Source organism: Nicotiana attenuata, chromosome 1 (assembly GCF_001879085.1).
Source record: "Nicotiana attenuata strain UT chromosome 1, NIATTr2, whole genome shotgun sequence".
In the NCBI taxonomy this organism is placed as follows: domain Eukaryota; kingdom Viridiplantae; phylum Streptophyta; class Magnoliopsida; order Solanales; family Solanaceae; genus Nicotiana; species Nicotiana attenuata.
Genome location: NC_031989.1, coordinates 30,512,645 through 30,522,733, shown reverse-complemented (window position 1 = coordinate 30,522,733; position 10,089 = coordinate 30,512,645).

Sequence of the window (10,089 nt, the reverse complement as noted above, 5' to 3'; positions counted from 1 at the left end):
CAATTTCAAATTTCTGTTTTTTCGTTTTTCTGCACCACCCCCCCCCCTAAAAAAAATATTTTTGAAATATATTTTTCAGTTTTAATTTTTTATTTATCGGTTTAAAGGTTCAAAATTTTACAAGTTTCAAAATTATCAGTTTGGAGGTTTATGTGTTTGGAAGTTTACGAGTTTAGAAATTATAAAGTTTACGGGTTCGAAATTCCGCAGTTTTTAAAGTTTAGCGGTAAGTTTATGAAATTTATGAGTTTGGAAGGTTGTTGGTTTGAAAGTTTATGGCTTCATGTGTATTATATCTAAATTATTTATGAATACTCTTGAGAAATCATTTTCCTTAATTTGTGTACCAAACACCGGAAAATGAATAAGATTACTACTTGTTTTCCAAGAAAACATTTTCTTGGAATATATTTTCCACGGAAAACATTTTCCTTCATACCAAACACACCCTATATGGCAAAAAAAGACCTAGAAATCTATATGAATGTAAGAAGGGACGGAACCTTGAAGTAACAGTAAAGTTGTCTTTGTGTGACCTAGCTATAGGTCACAAGTTAGAATCGTGGAAGCAGTCATTAATGTATGCATTAGAGTAGACAGTTGAGACGGCCCTTTTCCGAACCCTACGTGAACACGAGATATCTTGTGCCCCGAAATATTTTTTTAATCTATATGAGTGTATGATGCTGAATTAGTTCATGCAAAACAAGTTGTAGGTAACCGTACGTACACCATCTTATTTCGTCGAAAAGACGGGACTAGTGGTGTATGTTGCAGAAGATGGTAACAATTGATGGGCATTCATGTTCGATAATCCCGAACATGCATGGTCGTATGAGGTTCACTTTCCACAGAGGTTATTTTTTGTCACCTTATCTAGACTTTGCAGGGGATAGCATTTCCTTCTAGAATGTTCAACAATTTGCTGACACGTGCATAGTTATATTACTTTGATAAAAAAATCATAATTATATGATAATTGGTGAAATTTACCCTTATTTTATTCCATTGGAGAACGATTTCGTCTAGTAAACCAAACATGAAAAAGATGTCATTAAGGACCACAAAAAAATATTGTATAAAATAGAGGCAGAATTTACTAATAAATTAGGTAAAAATAATTGGGTTATATGTAAGAAAAAAAATGGAGTGTAATGGTAAAGGAGTTGATAAGTTATCTTTGGTTATAGCTTCAAAGCCAACTATGATATCCTACTAATTCTTTTTTTAAATTTCCTTATATAAAATTCTGCTTTCGGCACTTGATGATAATATTAGTGGACTACTCTAAGGAGAAAATAACAAAAATTGTCCTTATTATACTGTAGGTCTAATTGTCCTTTAAAATAATTATGAGCGATTTTAGCCCTTTAAGTTTATCAAAATTAAAGTGAGCACTTTTGATCTTCATTAAATTTAATAAATTCTAGTTGTTAGATTTAATAGAAACTTTGAAAGAGAAGGATTTAATATGAACTCACCTTTGAAGGTGCAGCTTTTTATTTTCTTCTATTTTTGATTTATTTCTGGAGTCAAGTGCAACTTTTAGAGGTAGAATATATTATTTTTTGGCGGACCTAAAGAACCAAAGTCACTCAAAAATACACTTAAAGGACGATATTGAGCATATCAAATATTAAGGATCATCTTTTGTCATTGTCTCCTATTTTCAGGAGAAACATAGGTTGTTTGATATTGGGATAGAGAGACTATGCTTCAAATTTTTAAATCAAAAATCTTGAAATTATAACCACTGCACTCTTTAAAGTCTGTAGCAGTGGAACATTTCCTTTAAATAGGCCTTTTCCTCGTGTAAATTAATCATGACACTGATTTGCTAAAGCTATAAAAGGTGGCTAATGAGGCTGTATATGTCTTGAAAACAGTAATTTCTTATTCAAGTTGGAGTTATCTTAAGCAGGAAGGTAAAGAATCCTTAGGGTTAAAATAGTTTACTAGTTTTGCTATTTCTATAAGGTCAACAAGGATTAAAGTATATCTAAATGTTTGTTAGAAAGGATAAGGATGAAGTGAGAAATAGAGTAAGGGGATGCACATAGGAGATTCCTTCAAAGTGGGATATTCGTTTTAAGTTATGGTGTCTTCATATTTTCTGTTTAACTTCCTGGGTTACTCTGATATCTTCCCAAGGGTCTATTATACGCAGCATTATCTTGCATTTTTACAAGAGGTTGGTTCCACGGCACGAACCGGTAAAAAGTTGAATAGCATTGAGAACGTAAAAAGTTCAAATATCGTTAATATATACTTCCCTTCGGTCGTTGATTTTTTGGGTTATTTTCACACATACTAAAGAACTCACCTTTTAACATTAATTAACAATGAAATTGATCATACTAATCTTTACTATCTCTTTAATTTATGAAAATATAAAAGATAATCCAAGGGAAACTTTGGAAAAAACTAAATTAATTCCTTCTTGAAATATAAAAATTTCAAATATTATGGACCACAAAAAAAGGCTAAAAAATCAATTAAAACAGACCACCGGAGGGAGTATACGCTAAATCTTTTAAAAATATATATAATGAAAAAGATTGAACTTTGAAGAAGATGCGCATGGCGTGGACATGATTCCGTTTCACATGCTTTGATGATTTGTTTAACTTAATTTGGTTTGATTAATGCTAATTAATTGGTGTCATGTTTATCCCGACAAGTCAAGGTCCTGCTTCCCATCTTGAAACTTGGGATTTTCAATAGCTAAAACCTAATAAAGATTGGATCAAAACACCTAGTTCTTGGCAAATAAGAATCATCCCCTTAATTGTTTTCCTTAATTCTATTTGTTTAACATTTTAATCAGTACTACATTTGATATCAAAGGTATCTTTTTCATGTGACACAGTCATAATAACTTGGCACCTCTTCTTTTTCCTTCTTTTTTTATTCAAAAGAAAATTTTATGCTTTAGTGGTCCTCATCATTTAATTATAGACTGGAACTTATTATATTTATCTTATTTAATCAGTACATTAATTTACCCATTTAATTAACTGTTTCTTCTAAATGCCCAGTCTATGGACAGCTACTATGCCACTAAAACACACATGACATTCCACTAATCATAGTATTTCCAAGACCAAGGGATACTAAACAATTCTGCCAAGGTACGTGAGATGCCAAATCTTTTGAGGAGCCTTTCTATCTGTAATTTCCTTCACTTCCCATATGTCTTTATAAAAAAATTTAAGAAAAAAGGAAATCCGACGCACGAAGCATCCCGTATTCATGTAGGGTTCAGGAAGGGCGACATCTCAAGGGATGTGATGTTGGCAGTTAGGGGTGGCAAACGGGCGGGTCGGGTCGGATATGAGCGGGTCAAAACGGGTAATTTAAAAAAGAAATTTTACATTCCTATGCCACATAGAAAACCTTATTACCCTCAATGTTTAAGGTTTGACTTAATTACACTTAGTATACCAAATTACCAATTCTATACCATAGTGTATTTTAAGGGTATAATTAATGCAATATCCCACCCCTCCCACGTTTCTCTCTCCCAAGCCCTCACCCTTTCCCACGTTTTGAGCCTCTAAGAAGACCTGATAACATAATTCTTTGATACTTATGTTCCCTCATAATGTCGCAACATTATGAGGTATTAGTGGCTGCGAAATGAAGTAATCCGTTTTCTTCTTGTAAACAGGCAAAAGGAAGTTGGAATTGCATACCTCTTCTGAGATGATGGGCCCTCACATTTCTCTGGATGTTTTATATGTTTGAGATACTTAGTGATACTGCAGTATTAGTGGCTGCGAAACAAAGTAAAATGTAACATCAAAGCTTCTTTTGTTCCCTTTTTTCCATTAGTTGGCAATAGCCAATAGGTATGGCAGGGCTAGTTCGGTAAAGTACGTACCTTACAGAAATTTGCAGAAAACGATATCAAGTAACTGATCGAGCTTAATGATCTTCAAAAATAAATTAGGTAATTCGTATCTTCAAAATGGGTTTCGAAAAGAATAATGAATGGCATACGTGTCTAATTTCTATACGCGATCAAGTAATTAGTGTAGAAGTTTTAGTCGTTTTTGATTTGTGAAAACAGAAAACAAAGCATCTACAATCAGAATACAAATAATCTACAAAATATCTACAAACTGGGTACATTGAATTTCAATATCCCAATTCCCATTCAATTGTAGTTTAATTGGGATTTTCGACATAATTGTGTTTTTTGCAGAATATTTGTAGAAGTTTTAGTCGTTTTTGATTTGTGAAAACAGAAAATAAAGCATCTACAATTAGAATACAAATAAATGCTCTCGACGCTCGTTAGTTAAACGTATGCTGAGCTTGTAGCCATGGCGAGAGGAAGAGGCAGAGGTAGAGGACGACCTCGTAAACACCCGTTAGCAGCATTAGAGAATCTACTAGCAACAATTAAGCAACCAGTAATGGAGAAAATAGCTCCATTAACCACTCCACCAGCTACAGTTCAGAGCATAGATCCATCTACCGGAGGAACTGCATGTTCAATTGGCTCAACATCGCACCAATCTAATGTCTCTAAGAAGCTGGATCTGGCATCTCCAGCTCCGATTGGAGCAGCACCAGATCCGGTGAAAGTTTCAACCAATGGAACAGTTACCATGCAAAATCCAGTGCAGAACCAAGTTAACTCAGCAGAAGAACCAGTGGCAACAAGCAAAAAAGCAGAAGAATCTAAACATTCATGGGCAACACTCTTCCAAAAGAACAGATTTGCTACAAATGGTATGTCACTAGATTACATTCCACCGCTAATTGTAGATGGGCAGCCTATAGTTCAATTAGACAAATTAGAGGTAGAAGAGGAAGAGAACAAGTGGAAATGTGCGTTGATTGCTTACATTTTAGGAGAAGGGCCAGGGTATAATGCGATGAAGAGATACATCAACTTGCATTGGTCACATATACCAGAACCAGATCTATTCTATCATGATGAAGGTTATTACATAATCAGATTCAAAACTATGAAAGATGCTCACGAAATTCTTTGTGCTGGACCTTATTCCATGGCTAATAGACCTATAATTCTGAAGCCATGGACCCCTGATTTTGATTTCACTGAGGAATTTCCTATTATTATTCCACTATGGGTTAAGTTTCCCAAGCTCCCTATGTCATGTTGGGGAATGAGATCATTGAGCAGGATAGCCAGTGTGTTTGGGAGGCCTATTTTTTCTGATGAGTGCACAACCAAACAAACTAGAGTTTCCTATGCTCGGATGCTTATTGAGATTAATGTCACCAAAAAGCTGCCAAGTGAAGTATGGGTGATGGACCCAAATGGGAAGAAATTCTTGCAAGATGTTACTTACGATTGGAAACCTGTTTTTTGTGAGAAATGTCAAGTAGTAGGACACAGGTGCTCAATCCAAGTGAGACATGTTACACAACAACCCAACCAAGTGAAGAAAACTAAAATTACACAGGAATGGAGAACCAAGGCCCCAGTACCTGCAGCACCTATTCAAAGAGAAACAACCTCACCTGCATCACATCATGTTACTGTTAATAAGCTAACTGATGTTCAGAGTCCTAAAGAAAGCTATGATCTACCAAGTCTGGTTCCAAATGTTGAAAAGCAGGAAGACAAAGGGAGAAAAGTCCAAAGTCCAGAATTGAACTTCACTAACTTTCCTCCCTTGTCACCCATTCCTGTGAGTAATAGATTTGAAGCAGTGTCCAATGGCAAATATGAAGTGCCACCTGGGGATAGAGGTGGACCAAGTAGTCAACAATGAAGTGGTTGTTCTGGAATATTAGAGGTGTAAATAAAAGGTATAAACAGAAGGAAGCTAGGGAGTATATTAGAAGCAATAAAATAAAGCTAGTAGGATTAGTAGAAACTAAGGTTAAAGAGGAAAATGCTCAAAGAATTTCTAATTTTCTTGTTCCTGGATGGGGCATGCTAGCTAACTATAATGAAGCTAGAAATGGTAGGATATGGATATTATGGGATGCTAATCTTCTTACTGTTACTGGACTTAATGAAGATCCTCAAATGATTCATTGTCTAGTTAGAAGTATAAGGGGGGATATAGAATGCCATCTCACTGTTGTTTATGGTTTCAATGGGATAGAGCAAAGAAGATCACTATGGGAAAATTTGCAACAATTTTCAACAGGTATCACAGATTCATGGTTAGTTGCAGGGGATTTTAATGCAATGTTATATCCCAATGACAGACTATCTTGTAATCCTGTTAGTTATTCAGAGATTCAAGAATTTGGTTACTGTATTGAGCAAGCAGGGCTATCAGAACTGCCTTGGAAGGGAGATTACTATACTTGGAATAATAAACAACCTGGAGCTGACAGAGTATGTAGCAGATTAGACGGAGTTTTTGGCAACTATGAGTGGATGATGACTTGGAGCCATGTGGAGACAATTTATGATCTACCTCAAATCTCTGATCATAATCCTATGATATTGACTCTAGCAACTTCTTCTTGGAAAGGAAGGGTTCCTTTTAGATTCTTTAATGTATGGGTTGATCATGATGATTTTCATCAGATTGTGGCATCTATCTGGAACTCTTCAAATAATTCTGGTTCTCTGAAAGAAATATGGACTAAACTTAAAGCATTGAAAACCCCTCTAAAGGCTTTGAATGCTAAGGATTTCAAGGGCATTACTCAGAGGATTGAAAAAGCTAGATTGGATCTGAAAGAAGTTCAAGAGCAACTTGCAAGTACCTATTCTGATGGCTTACTACATAAGGAAAAAGAGACATCACTCAACCTAGAAAGGTGGTCTTTAATTGAAGAAAGTGTATTGCAGCAGAAAGCAAGAGCAAAATGGATTCAACTTGGAGATTCCAATACCAAGTATTTCACTGCAGTTATGAAAGAAAGATCACAAAGAAAACAGATCACAGAAATTACAAATGGCATAGGTGATAGAGTAACTGATGCTGCAGGTAGGGGTGTACATGGACCGGGTTGGTTCGAATTTTATCAAAACCAAACCAAACCAACTATATCGGTTTGGATTGGTTCGGTTTTGTCGGGTTTTTCGGGTTTTCGGGTTTTTTTGTTACATGAATATTATTTCAATCTTACTTTGTTAAAATTATAGATAAAGCTTTGATAAGTGAATATATGTTTAGTAAATATGGAAAAAAATTGATAAACATATGATCTATTAAAATATTTTATGGGAGAATTTTTTTAGTAACACATGGTAGTTATTTTCTTAGTCGTCTAATAATAATTTTTCGTTAATTTACGCTTTCAAGGTTAATACATGAGAGGGTTCCAAATATTGCAACATTTTCTAAAGAAAATTCATTATAAAGTCTTAAAAATATAAATAAAATTTATATATTTATATGTCGGTTTGGTTCGGATTTTTTTACTCAATACTAAACCAAGTCAAACCAAACCTAGTCGGGTTTTTTAATCGGTTTGGTTTGGTTTTTCGGTTTGGTGCGGTTTTCCGGTTCGGTTCGAACACCCCTAGCTGCAGGTATAAAAAGGGAGATTCTGGGATTCTACAAGGCACGTATGGGCTCAGCAGCTAAATCCCTTCCTGCTATAAATAGATTATATATGGCTAATGGTCCCACTCTATCCCAACAACAAAAATTGGATCTATGTGCAGAAGTAACTGATCAAGAAATTTTGGAGAGTCTTAAAGCCATTGGAGATGATAAAGCTTTAGGAATTGATGGATATAATGCTGTTTTTTTCAAGAAGACCTGGAGTATCATCAGCAGCCAAGTCAAAGAAGCTGTTAAAGAGTTCTTTTTAACTGCCAAGATGTATAAACCAGTGAATTGCTCCACCATCACTCTAATACCTAAAGTCTCCAATCCCACCACAGTCAAGGAATATAGACCAGTTGCTTGTTGTTCAGTGCTGTATAAAATGATATCTAAAATCCTAGCTGCCAGACTACAAAAGGTCATGCCAAGCATAATATGTGAAGCCCAAGCTAGTTTTGTTCCTGGCAGAAAGATAGCTGATAATGTAATTCTGGCTCATGAATTAGTCAAATCCTATACTAGAGCCCATATATCCCCTAGATGCATGATTAAAATTGATCTCCAGAAAGCATATGACTCAGTTGAATGGATTTTTCTACAACAGGTGATGGAGGAGATTGGCTTTCCTACCAGATTCATTAAATGGACTATGGAGTGTATCAAAACAGTTAGCTATACTGTTCTAGTAAATGGAGAATCTACTGAACCTTTTGAAGCTGCTAAGGGACTTAGACAAGGAGATCCTATCTCTCCTTTCTTATTTGCAATAGTAATGGAATATTTGAGTAGATCACTTGCTGAGCTGGGGAAAGAGGCCAAATTCCAATACCACCCCAGATGCAAAAAACTGGGCATCACTCACATGAGCTTTGCTGATGACCTCCTTCTATTTGCCAGAGGAGACCTAGCTTCCATTGCTGCTATGTACCAGTATTTCTCTCAATTCTCTGAGGCTTCAGGACTACAAGCTAACCTAGGTAAAAGCTCAGTTTATTTTGGTGGAGTGAAACAGGAAGTGAAGAAACAGATTTTAGATCATCTTGGATTTGTACAAGGAGAGCTACCATTCAAATACTTAGGCATTCCTCTATCCACTAAGAAAATTGCTTTGATCCAATGGCAACCTTTAATTGAGAAAATCACTGCTAAGATCTCTTCATGGACTGCCAAGAAGTTATCATATGCTGGTCGAGTGCAACTAATTCAATCTGTGATTTTTGGCATTCAATCATACTGGGCTCAGTTGTTCATCCTTCCAGTTAAAGTGCTGAAGATGATTGAGGCTATATGCAGAAGCTATATATGGTCTGGCAGCAACACTATCACTAAGAAAGCATATGTGTCTTGGGAAAGAATGTGTACTCCTAAATCTGCTGGTGGTCTGAACCTCATCAACCTTCTTCTATGGAACAAGGCAGTAATTGCAAAAGTGTGCTGGGATTTAGCCCATAAAGAAGACAAGCTTTGGATCAGATGGATCAATGCCTACTATGTTAAACAACAACTGGAGGACATGCCAATCCCAAAACAGGCTAGTTGGATGGTCAGGAGGATAATTGCTTCAAGAGATATTCTACAACAAACTCAAAGTTCAAATGATCACATTTGCACCATCAGACAACTATACTTACAGCTCTTAGGAGATCTACCAAGAGTAAGTTGGAAGAACCTGCTTTTCCAGAATTCTGCTCGACCAAAAGCTGTGTTCAACCTATGGTTACTGCTACAAGGAAGATTACCAACCTAGGATAGATTAATCAACTTGAGATTGAACGTTAGCCAACAGTGTGTTCTATGCCAAGGACATGTGGAGACAAGAGATCATCTCCTTTTGTTATACTCATATACAGCAATGCTGTGGAAACAAGTAATGAAGTGGATTCAAGAGGATCAATCAAATAATCATAATTGGGAACAACATCTTCAATGGATCATCAACAAAGCCAAAGGAAAATCAAGTAGGGCCAGCATTTTCAGATTGGTTCTCACTGAAGTCTCATATGCATTATGGATGGAAAGGAATACACGTATTTTTGAGCAGAGATATCGTAGCAGTGAAGTGTTGGTAAGAGTAGCTCCTAGAGCTAAAAGGCAAATGCAGCAATTTTTGATAGTAGAGTAGCTTAGTAGAGATATTTCATAATTCAGTAGATTAGATGATGATGAGGTGCTCAGCAGAGTTTATGTTGGACTATGGATATGTAAAGCCTGATCTTTGGTGATTAATACAAAAACGTTAATTACCAAAAAATTAGAATATAAATAATCTACAATTTATCTATAAAATATCTACAAACTGGTTACATTGAATCTTTATATCCCAATTCCCATTCAATTGTAGCATAATTGGGATCTTTGACATAATTGCGTTTTTTCAGAAGATTTGTAGAAGTTTTAGCCGTTTTTTATTTGTGAAAACAGAAAATAAAGCAGCTACAATCAGAATACAAATAATCTACAATTTATATACAATTTATCTACAATTTTTGCAATATGTCTTCTTCTTCTTCTTCTTCTTCTTCTTCGAGTTTCAATCTGAAATTCAGTCAAAACCAAGTCTAATCTTCACCAAAACCCCTCAAAATTGATA